Here is a 12,967-nt window from a genome sequence, read left to right as displayed (position 1 = left end):
GCTCCCTGAGCCTCTTGTGGGCTACGAGTAAACAAATTGCCCCCTGATAGGTGGAGTCCCCCCTCTGGGGACTCGAGAACAAATGGTGCCTTAAGCCCCTCGTGGGCTCGGAAAACAGATGTAGCGCTTTGAGCCTCTCGTGGGCTAGGAAAACAGATGTGGTGCTTTGAGCCTCTCGGGGCTCTAAGAACAAATGGCGCCTTAATAGGTGGAGTCCCCCCCCTCTGGGGACTCGAGAACAGCAGAGTGCCCTGAAGCCCTCGTGGGCTTAGCAACACTGCGGAAGGGGGGGGGTGGGCACCGGCAATGTGCCCCGACGCCCCCCTGTTCTCTAGGACAGCCCTGGGCCCCCACTCACCGGTACTTGGCACGGGGGCTCTCTGTCTCTGGGCAGCGGTAGCGCTCGGCGGGGCTCTCTCTCCTCATAGGAGCCCCGCCTTCCTCATGCGCCCGCTTTGCCAGGTCTTCACCCGGTCCCCCATCTCGGCACCGGGACTTAGGGTGGAGCCGTAAGGCTCCCGGGCAAAACAGTATCCGGGGCTCCCTCCTGGTCACGGGAGCCCCGCAACGCTCACGCCACTTCCTGCTTCCGTCCCGCTCCGCGGCGGGGGTAGGACTTTGGGATCTCCTCGGGCCGGCAGCCAATCACGGCGCGGCGCGGGGAGAAGGTCACGAGGGGTCCCGGGCCAGCGGCGGCGATTCCCGGGGGCAAAATGAGGGGTGGGCACCCTCGAAATACAAAATAAATAAAGGCCAAATATGCGGCATGGGCAGCCGCTTGCGAGGAATAAAAGCGCTACCAAGCGCTTAGGGGCAAAAATCAAGCGCTCCCAGGCGCTACTGTAAAATAAAGCGCTCTCAAGCGCTAGGGGCCAAAATAAAGCGCTCCCAAGGCGCTAGAGGCATAGGCAAGCCCACAGGCCCCAGGAACACAGTATTCAAAGAAAAAGGTCCTGGGGGCAAGGTGAAGCAAAGAGGACCCCAAGAAAGAAAAGATCCTCCAGGCATCCAGGTCCATCAGGTATCCAGGAGCTGGGCAGGGCCCAGGCAAGCAAGCCTTCCCCTGGGCCCAAGCAGCAGCACGCCCCTGGCAGGATTCAAGTCAGAAACAAGAACATTTTGTAAGGGGACACAGCCCCTTTTTATACAGTGAATTCCTTTGTCTCAGGGTGCAGGGTGGGGGAAAAACCAGTCGCAGCTGGTTTTGGAGCACTGTTATGTGCTCAACCACCCTTTCCTTTCACTGGCCAGGCTAGGGACATTAGACGCACCACAGGGGGCGGAGCCAGCATTGTGTGGGGAAAGCCCAGCCCTATTCAGGTCCCAGGTGCACCACTCCCTCACATCACACATGCTAATCTCTCCACTCACCACTGGGGCAGACCCATCCAGACTCGTGGAGCCAGGCTCACCAGCCAGCTCCAGCCAATCACACGCCAGCACATTCACTGCACAGATAGGCACACTTCTAGAAGTGGCACTTTCATATTAGACACAAACACGCTGCACACATCATTGCGCAGCATTCAATCACACGAGTCCGCACATACCAGACTCAAGCCTGCACACCCCACGCATCAGGAACTACCAGGGACACATACATTCCCCATGCATTCCTATGGGAGGGCAGGCCTATCTCACGACACGCACTCAGAGTGCGCGCACTTTACACTGCGCCACAGTGTCAAAGTGCGCAAAGACCAGAAATCACCATAAATATTTAATAATACCAGGCAAAAAGTTCAGGGGTGAACCTGCCAGAAGGGCCAAGTCCAACAACTCAGTTATCAGTTCACACTTTGAGAATGATCAAGCCTTTAACCTGACCTAAATGTTTTGGATGCCTGGTCCAGGGCTTTTGGCACGTGGACAGAGGTACTGTAGATATGCATGCCCTTAGTGCAGAGGTCTTTAAACTGGGGGGCGGGCCCCCCAGGGGGGCCTCGAGTGATCTCAGGGGGGGCACCAGGCTCTGGCCAAAAGAAACAGTATGCTCTGTTTTCAGCCTAAAAAAATGAGCCGCAGTAAGCACGTCTGTAATGGGCCATCATTCACATCCTTTGTCATTTAAATCCTGGATGGGAAAAGGTGTCAAAAGGGAAGTGACTTCAAATTTTCTCCAAGACCCACACTGCCATTTTGAATAACCACACTGGATCCTTTGCACATTAGTAAGGCCTGCCTCACGGGAATAGTATGTTTGGAAATCATGTATTTGTTTGCATTTCTAAACCAATGACAGAACTTAGCTGCAATGTTTAAATAAGTCTAGACATATTTAAACATTGCCAGTTAAATAAATTAATTGTGAAATATTTTGAGGGGGGGCCCGGCGAATTGTTTTTCTACACTGGGGGGGCACGGAATAAAAAAGTTTGAAGACCACTGCCTTAGTGTGTACTATTTCACCTAAACATTTATTCCGCGCACATTCTCATCTTATTGCATGGAAGAGAAAATTGTGATCATATGTTGTTGCTTGTCAAATTACCTGATTGGATCCCTTTGGACTTCTATATAAAGTAGAGATGTCTTACCTACAAACATCCATCAAACCTCATTTCTAAGTAGGAGTATGCATATTTTTTTTATCATGAAAAACTTAGTGAAGTTCCTGATTTTTGCAATTCCTGCTTAACATTCACCTTCGCCCATATGGAATCTTCTCTGTGTTATAAGATCGCTCTAAAACCCAGTTAAATGTATGTCAAGAAGCAAGTTAACCTTTTGCATTGATTTTGAATGTATAATGACAAATGTCTGCAGATTTTTCCTTAGTGACACTCATTATTGCAAAAGTTATTATTTGCACACAAAATGTAAAACAGCCTTCCCAAGCAACCCATAGAATTTCACTAAGGTTGCAAAAAACTTTGGATTCCCGTACGTATTTTAGGGAACACTAAATCTGTCTATCCGGGTCCTGTGACAATAAAAATGCCACTCACCTGGGAATGCTGGGATCTTTTCACCTTGCTACATGATTTTCAATGACCAGTGGTGAATGCAATTCAAGAGGTCCCTGAAAGACCGAGTGTTCCATGTACTCCCCAGAGTATCTTCCAAGCATTTTCAGTCTCCCTTCCCAAAGAAGACCTGCTGGATTTACAAGCGACAAGCGATTCCTTTAGAAGAGGAAGCAAAAAACAAGGATTACATGGAAAGTAACGCATTAGCAGAGATTGTGGAGGTCTCGGGTTTCCTAATTTTGGCAAATATTACAAATTGGCCCAATTAAGAATAGCATTCCAGTCGCCCATGCAATCCTCGAAGAAACACTCGCTTCATATAGAAAACGCTCTGATGGGCAGATCACTCTGGAATCTAATATGGCTGATGAAAAAATATAGACCATAAAGCGCATACATATCTGGGACAACATGACCGCTGATGGAGGTATGGGATGAGGTATCTTGTAATCGGGGACCAGGACATTTACATCCATTATATAATCCTGAATTTGAACCAGCCACGTCAGAAGAGCTATTCAAAAAGTGAAGGGAGAGGGACTTACGAATGTTCATAGTTCTCTGCCTCAAGGGAAAGATCAAAACCTTTTTTTAATAGTAAATAGTTTAATAGTAAAGACTGAACAACTTGTATACAAATAAAAACTGTGCCTTAGTGGCAGACAATCCTCTTCCAAATATCTATGCAGTGGAACAGTAAATTATTTGACAGTGAGAGGTTTTGTGCCAGATGGGGTTAGGCCTACTTTTCCAGTGGGACAAGGCCATGAGAATTTGTTCTCCTTGATCCCAAACAATATGTGATGGGCATCAGGCAATGGGAATTCCACACCTCTGAAACGTGTAGGAAATTGATGTGTTTCAAATTGCCAGACAATGTGCTGGGTGATGATGGCCCCCTGTCAAAATGTTAGGTATCTTCTTTTTTTTATCACATCCCTAAAAACGGCTTATGCTATTGCCTAACTTATTACTACCATGATCAGCAGTCATTTTCTATGCTGCCTTTAGGTCAGTTTTTAACAAAGATTTTTTACTATTTCACGGTAGTGTTTCTTGACTTTTCAGAATTTAGGAATGGTGGGCCCACATTAACCTGCTAAGGTTTCTAAGTAGGTCTGGAACATACTGAGCAAGCCCCCATGACTTTGGCCGCAGAGAGTCAAGTAAGACCCCGTTTATTTGTTATCATTTATTTATTTGATTTTACACATTATAACAACATCAAACGCATCATAGAAATCTCATGAAGCATAGAGCAATTGGGGTGCAAATATAGATGTAGCATTAGATCACTACACTAGAGAGCATACAGACAATACTCTGCATAGAAACCAAAAACCACCATTACGAGCCACAGTGAGGGAGTTTCAGGAGAATGTACACCAGAAGTGGAGAGAATGCCAGTGCTGCTTAGGTAGGTCCGAAACAGATACCATATGTCCTTGGGTAGAGCCGAAGGAGGCGCCATACCTGCATATTGGTCCGTCATATCTTGGCAGTATGCTGCATCACAAAGCCAGTGTTTGATACCCAGGATATCTGTCACACTCTGCAAGACCTCCCGACAGTACAATATGAGTGCAGGTCAGGCCCATGCCATATGCAAGAAATCAGCCTTATGGCGTTCCACACCTTGCACACTCACCACCGCTCCCCCTACCAAATCTAGACATGCGCTCCGGAGTATAATAGTACTGATGCAAATAATTGAGTTGTATCAACCTATGCCTGTAGTACAAAGGAGTGTTCTTTACTTTAGCACAGCAAAATTCCTAGGGTTAATCCGTAAGCATATGGCCCAGTGACTTTTCCCATCTCTGCCTAGCCTCAGGGAGCAAGTCCACCGTGCCTGCCCTATAATTTGTATACAAATAATGCAATAGAGTACCCCATATCTGTGTATCCAATGTAGGATGTAAGAAGAGACATCTCCGGCGGTTCCACTGAAAACTCCAGGAGACCCACTCTAGCCGCAGAGCGCAGACTGAAGTAAAAAAAATGAAGCCAGAGGCGTTGCACCGTGATGGGCTCAGAATTTGTTGTGCGAGATAAAAGTGCCATCCTCAAAAAGACTGCCCATGCGTTGCAGCAGGGCCTTAATGGACCATTCCCTGGTGGGAGGGAGCATTGGGTTATCCACCAGGCGCAACAATGGCGAGTACGGCAACTTGAGATGCATTCCTCTTGCCAATTCCTACCTCGTCCAGCACGTCATCGCCAGTAAATCCACATCTCTGCGAGCCATGCATGGGGGCTCGTTGACTTGCCATAGGAGGGACTGCGATCGGAAAATGGCCCACTCCACCCTGGCATGCACTGGGACCACTCAGGGTGAGGACCAGTATTTTATGTAGTGGGCTTGTGCAACCAAATAGTAGACCTAGGAAGTGGCCTAGTCAACACATCCCACCGGACTCTTGGCTGACTCCTGCACCAAATTAATTGAAGAAGGACCTGCTGCAACTATTGAAAGAGGTGCAGTGGAAGCGTAACTGGAAGGTTAGCAAAAACTTATAGAAACCATGGTAAGACAATCATTTTAATCAGGGAGATCCTCCCTACCAAAGAAAGCGGGAGTCAGATCCAGCACTCTATGTTTGTTTTTAAGTTTGCAAGTACTGTACCACAATTACTGCATATTAAATCATCATAATCGTGAGTTACCCACACCCCCAGTTAGTGCATGCCCTCCGGACTCCACTGGAGGGGGCAATATAGGACAGGGCCGGTGTGGAACTCAATGAGCGGGAACATTTCAAACTTGGGTCAATTTATCTGCAATCCAGAGTAGCCACCAAAGCAAATTATATCCTAGATAATGGGAGACAGATCATCGCCTAGGAGTTGCAGACACAGAATCACTTTGTCTGCATACAATGATATTATCAGGGAGTGATTTCTAAAGCTCAGCTCGTGATCACGGTGTAAAACACTCACATAGCAGGCCAGGGGCTCTATCGCGAAGGCAAAGATTAGTGGAGAGAAGGGGCACCCCTGACACGTGCCCCTGCAGATGTTAAATGGCTGAGTGTAAAATCTATTAATGTGAACCCGTGCTGTTGGGTTAGTGTGTCGTAGATTTAATAACAACACAACATAATTCCCCAGTTCAAGCCTGCAAAGCACATCCAGTATAAACGGCAATTCCAGCAAATCAAACGCTTTCTCAGCGTCAAGAAGAACTGCAACTGATGGGAGCCAGGGGTCTATTTTGTGAGGAATAGCCATCCATCTCCAGAGACTGAAGGCTGTAGAGCGCTGCGGTATAAAGTGAGACTGATCTGGCAATACCAGAAACTGCATTAGGGGCTGTAAATTTGCGTCAGGATTTTGGCCAGTATTTTATTATCAGTGTTGAGTAATGATAAAAGTCTATAAGAGGAACATTCAGAGGATTGTTTCTTAGGTTTTAGTATTACTTTGATTACAGCCTCCATGGTGGTGGAAAGGAGCTGCCCCTTCGTCATCGCTTCACTATACATATCCAGAAGTCGAGGGGAAAGGATATCTATGCATGTATTGTAGAATGCGACTGGCAATCCATCCCCTCCTGGAGCCTTGCCACTGGGAAGACTCATAATAGCTTGCTTAATGACCTCTATCATTATGTGGGAGTTTAACAACTCCCACCCATCGCCATTCAGCCAGGCCAGGGGGGCCACCACATCCAAGTATTCTGTTAGTTCTGTCCCTGGTCGGTAGACCTTATGGATATATAGGCGCTCATACTGCTTTCCGTACTCTTCCAGCACTAGTACTAGAATCAGATGTGACACCTATACCCTCACAGCTAAGATTAGTTATTCAGCTAGGCGCGCTTTCACTTCTGGCTATCTCGTCTAGACTTTTGTCCTGCCTAATACTATAGGATAATTGAGCATACAGTTATGCTAATACCATCCTATAACAGTTACCAAGAGTACCTAAATACTTCATCAAATGTGAAGTACTAGCAGTTGGTGGGAGCATCAAACCAGAATTACAGTAAACAATATGCATTCAGTCATTGCCCCTGATGGATGAGGCGCCCCACAACGGCCACCCTGGGAGGGTGCCAGGCTCATGGGATCCGATAGACCTGGACCAGCAGGTGAAATGTGCTGTTCAAAAAATTCAAGAGAAGTGTCCGGCTGGAAGAAAAAAATAGTTTTACCCCTGTGTTCAATCCAAAGTTTTGCTGGAAAGAGCATAGAATATTTCACTGCTCTGACCCTGAGAATTGCTTTCACTTCCCTGAAGAAGCATCTATACACCTGCACTGCACCGGACTGCACGTCCGGATAGATAGAGAATTTAGGGCCTTCAAACAGCAGGCATGGGGCATTGCAATTTAGCCATAAAACTGTTCATCTATTGCTATAGTTAAGGAGGCATGCAATGATCGATCGCAGGAATTGGCCCGACTTAGGTTTTCCTGATTGCTGCGGGAACTCCAAAAACAAACAGATTTGAGAGTTTACAACGGCCAAGCAGGGTCACTAGGAGATCCTCTATAAAGAATTCCATATTAGCACCAGTGGCCGCCTCTGACACTCCCAGAATCCAGATAATATTTTGACGTGTCCTCCCCTCTAAATCTTAATTTTTAGCTTTGAACACTTTCAGCTCCCACATAACTATAGTTAAATCCTGGCTGAAGTTGGCTTGTGTTTCCACTATATCTGAAATTTGAGCCTCAGCATGCGTTAGGACAGGTATCCTGCTTATCAACCTGCTCCAAAAATCTATTTCATCTGGTAGTGAGTAGGTCCATTTTACAATCTATAGTCTTGAGACCTTCCTGCACGTCCTTAAAAGGCTGTCACAGACACATCTGGTGTCTCAGGAGGGGACACTGCCTGTTGGTATCCGTGTGCCAGGGACCGTGTCTATCAGATTGTAGTTTGGCCTGACGATTGTCAATCTTGCCCATCTTGAAACCGGGTATAAAGTGACATCTCAAATAAGGGTGGTGTAGCCTGCATATGACTCACATGAGGTTACCCGACAGGGCCAGGAAGGAGGCAGCGGACAGGCAGGCATGACAGTGCCACTGGGATGCAGCAAACATTGTGTGGGGGCAAGAAAATTGAGGACGGTGTGGGTAGGGTTCTCACAACAAGTAGTGTAATGTGGTACCAAGTCCTGGTTCTCACCCAGCAGGCTGCCAAGCATCCACTTCCCTCACCGCTTGGGTGTGCAGCGTTGTATCTTCTCTTGGGGAAGTCACACTCATATCAGCTGGTCATTCCTGGTGTCAGCAGAGGGCCTCAGATCCCAGGCCAGCCAGATGCAAGACTGCGGGTCAAGGCCTCGACAGGTCCTGGCTCCAGCCACCCCCAACTTCTCCACCACTGGGGGCTGGATGGCAAGACTTAAGGGCCACTCCTCCTTGAATGGCTAGTGGGCCAAGAAGTGATGGGGCTCCAGTGGGGAACCTCTCAGACAGAGCATCAATGGCAGTGGCTAGGCAAAGCTGGCCAGCTACCCAACAGCGGAGTAAGGCTCTGGCAGGCCCCAACCTCACTCGACCACTGAGTGCAGTCTCAGCCTCCCATTAAAGTTGCACCAGGACCGCCCTCAACCTGACACCGCCTCAAGAGGCTCGCAGTCCGAGTAAGTGGAGGGCACACAGATTCGTCCAGGAACCGCTCCGTCAAAATGGCCTTCTTTACTTGCGGGCACATATCACACTCAGTGGGTGATGCATCTCCGACCAGCAACCGAGGCCAAGGCAGCTCCGGAGCACACAGGGGGAAGCAGCTCAGTCTAGGGCCCCGCCCTCCGATCAGTCACAGCGGGGAGCATTGGACCTCGCCATACAGTCCAAACATCTTGGTACTAGTAGCAGGGCAGGATTTTGAAGCGGTAAACCGCAACAGGGTACAAGTCATGATAAAAAAAGGTAATGGGCAGGGCTACTGATATTCAGTTAAAACCAATTCTAATTGGTAATACTCCACCTAAGTGAAGATTTCCTTTTCAGTAGCAACTGGAAAAAGGCCAGATTTTGCTACACTTTTACTGCTTTGGAACCTTCTGGTGTCAAAGCAGTATACCCGCAGTTTCTAACTATAAGCAATTTTCTCTGATGGATGCTCACTCTATAATTCACATGGGCCATGCCAAGCTACTTTTGACCAACCACAAGGACTAACTGGACCTACTTCCACAACCCATTTTGGGTGGAAGGCTCAATTCAAACGGTATGAGCTCACAGCATTTGACTGTGTAGCAGAGAGCAGGTTTGTGGCTGAACTCTGAGCAGGGTCAGGCTCTCCTTCACTGAGCACATTACAAAGTAGTCTTTCTGAAACCCCAGGTATCAGGATTGTGGCAACAAAGATCACTGTGACTGCACATGTATGCCTCTAGAATCAATGTTCTGTACCCAATACTCCTGTTATTAGTTTTACAAGGTGATGAACTGATTAAAAATAACTTCAGCAACCATGTGCAGGCCCTGAAGAGAGCTATGCTCTGGTTGTGCTGATACTCAGCTGCTTATAGCCCTAAAGTACAAGTTAGGGTATGAGATGCAGGCAGAGGCAACCATGTTACTCCAATATCTGAATATGTGCTGCAGACAGCCCAGTTTGAGGACAAAGAGGTGCATGTGCCAGTTTGGAGACTCCAAACTGAGGTAGAACATGTTCTTGATTCAGCTTTAAATCACCAAGTCCAATTTTCATTTTTACTATCTCCATGTCAAAATGAACCTGGCAACCTATGGTGCAGAAATTCTGCCAGACACTTGCCAAATCACCTCTACAAACGATGTCAATGTTTTTAAAGGAATCATATTGAGCTGTGTTTGTTCACCCCAGATGGGAAGTGCACTAGTGGTTCTTAACATGTACGCAGCCCATTGAGGATCCGCAATTGCTTAGAAAATTAAAATAATATTAGCAGATTAATAAAGTAAATAAATAAAGAAGCAAAATGTAAAACTGAACATTTTTACATTTTCTGTAAATGTGAAGAAATTTGAACTGAAGCGCCTGATTCACAAAGGTAAACTTACACTTTTGTGTAAGGTTTTTTGTGTTTTTTTGGTAGTCACAAACTACGAGTTAATGGTAAGTTTATGACTGCACAGACTCCGCAGTCGGGCGGAGACATAAAAAGATAGACCTGCCCTATATTTTAATGTGTGGAATTCTCTCCCCTGACTGTGCAGTCTCCGTAGTAATGAACTTACTATTAACTCGTACTTTGTGAATACCAAACAAATTTAAACTTACCACAGAAGTGTAAGTTTACCTATGTAAATCTTGGCCTACGTTGGAATCTTTAGATTGAACTGTGGGAGTATTGCAAGTGCATCAACCAGAATATAGAATGGGTGAAAGGCGGCTCAACTGAATTTTTATGAAGGTCCAAACAGTCCATTAAAAATAATATTTCGATTTTTTATATTTGTTTGTGAATTAAATAAAATACTTCCTCATTTGTGTATTTGGTTGGTGAATGGCTGTTTCTATATTTTTGTACATTGTTTTGAGGTTAAAATCATAAAATTATCCTGGGGCCCCTTGCTTCCAGTAATGACCCAGTAGGGGTTTCCAGAACCCATAATGATTCAGTTGGGGTCCCGGGGTTCTTGTTATGATAAAGTGGGATCCACAGAAGTGTAAAGGTTAATAACCACTGCATTAGAACAGTTAATGCTACACAGAATACAAAGGTAAGTGCCTTCTGCAGCTCAAGGCTTGGAAGAAGCACAGCCCCAGCACTGCTTTCAAATAAACAAAGGCACACATGCTTGGTAAAGATCAGTTCTTGGTGGTCCCTGTGCTGACTTTCAGATAAACACAAAATCCCATAGGCATAGCTGAACAATATAAAATACACTTCATTCATGGTGTGAACTGCACCGGCAAATGACCCAAGGCATCCTGCAGGTCATGAAGTTTGTTGACTACCTCACCTGCTTCTTGATACAGCAGCAGAGTTAATATTCAGGAAACACCCAGTATCTAACAGCATGCATATTAACTATTTAATAGACTTGTGACCTAGGGCCATGTAGAGCTGAAATAGGCTCAGATCAGACACAACTTCTGTATTAGTCCTGTCTTTTCTTGGTAACTCAAGACAAAGAACAGGGCAGTGCAAAACTGACTTGCAATAACAGAGTACTAAGCATCCAACAATACATATCACATGTCCCAAGAAAATCTTCATTCAGTTGATCCTTGAAGCTGAGTTAAATGCACATACATAAACCTTTTACTACCTGCTGCAATCAAATCTTAACGAGGTGTAAACATATCCCCATGTATGCGCACCTTAGACATGAGGTGGGACTGATCAGCTACAAAGAGGAGTTTCAGTGCTGGGAAATGAGACAGACAGGGAGGTGAGGAAAATAATGAAAGGTTACTTAGAAGAACAAATTCAAGGATATGGTACAGAGAAACAACTTAAGTGTAGGAAAGAAGGAAAGAAAAATTGGCAACAGGAAGGAAAGGAAGAAGAAAATAAAACCTACATTCTTTAAAAACACTGGGAAATAAATGTCTCCATGATTCTGAATGGTACACAAAAAGAGTAAAGACTGATAACCGCTGATTTTTACAGTGTTTTAAAACACTGAAAAAAACGAACGAATTTCACAACCAATGAAAACTGAAAACAGCACAGTATTGTATATAGGCTACCATGTAATGAATGAACCTAGAGTGGTGGGTTTGGGCCAAGATTTGACAAAATGCAGAGATGATTAAATAAGTGGGTTCTGATATTTAATATGTTTTAGCATCAAAGTAAGAGACAGAAATGAGAAGGAAGCATTTGTCCCCCTTGCCTGTTCATGATTGGTCTAGAAGACTGTGGTCGACAATGGCTATTGAGGTGATAACATTCGATATTAGGGGTAAGAAAGGCAACGTTTGTGTGCCTAGAAACCCCTTTATGGATCATATGCAGAGTCATATGCTATTGGTGTCACATCCAAGTACTCTTCGAGCTTTGATACTGTATTGGGACCTCTGAAATCTAAGAGAAATGTGAGACTCCAAAGCACAAACATTGGAAAGCAAGATTACAGGACCAGACGAATGGGCTATTTGCCCCGGTATTTGAGATGTTGATATAATTGACTCTTTGATTCACCGAGCAATGTTTTTATGTTTGGCCCTCTGGAGGAGAGGGGAAGGTTGTGAAGGGGAAAGGAATGTCCTGTCATACACTGATCATATTAAATGTCAGTAGCAGTGCCTGTCATTTGATTTCAATAGGAAAAAAAGTGTTTTCTTTTTTTTTTAAATGCTAAAATGTCAATAAAGCGTTGTGGAACAAAAAATGAAGCTTGGCCTTAAGGGCTTCTTTTGAATTTGGTCCTCAACAGTATGAATCAAAGCAAAAGTAGGATGAAGTTAAGCTGTGAAACCACAGTAGAGTGCTCCAAGCAGAGGAAATGGAGTAAGGTTTGGAAGAGGGCATAGTATGTGATGCACATGCACAGGGTCCCAAAAATGTGCTTTGTGTCAGTCAAGCAAGCTGTTGTGTTGTGTTTCCCTTGGTTTAGCACAAAACTGAAGTCCATAGCTCTTTAGCAAAGGGCCAAATATCAATCCTCAAAACCCAGCGGCTGGCCCTGCATCACACTAACAATAAGATTTACAGCAAAGGGCATCGGATAAGACTCTCTGTAGTAATTCACAGTGTTAGTGATGCCGGGCCAACATAGGAGCTGAGTGCAGCATCACGGCGGACATACAAGTCAGCCTGAATGGGATGCTTTGCATGTGGCCTTTGGAAGGAATGTGCAAGAATTTGTTCCTGCAGTGATGCTACTTTGTGCTTTTGTTTGTGCATTTGTGTCTGGGTGTCTGAATGTATCTGTGCATGTTTGTGCCAATGCATGTTTATGTATATGTGTCTGTGTTCTTGTGGCCGAGTACAAAAGATTAGTGAACACCTCAGGTACTATATTGGCTGGGGCAGGTCGCATTTCAAATATCGTATACCATAATATCACAGCCAGAATATTGACTATCACAACATCATGA

The sequence above is a fragment of the Lissotriton helveticus genome, chromosome 11 (genome assembly GCF_964261635.1).
Source record: "Lissotriton helveticus chromosome 11, aLisHel1.1, whole genome shotgun sequence".
In the NCBI taxonomy this organism is placed as follows: Eukaryota; Metazoa; Chordata; class Amphibia; order Caudata; family Salamandridae; genus Lissotriton; species Lissotriton helveticus.
The sequence above is the reverse complement of the archived record's forward strand: the minus strand, read 5'-3'. Positions refer to the sequence as shown.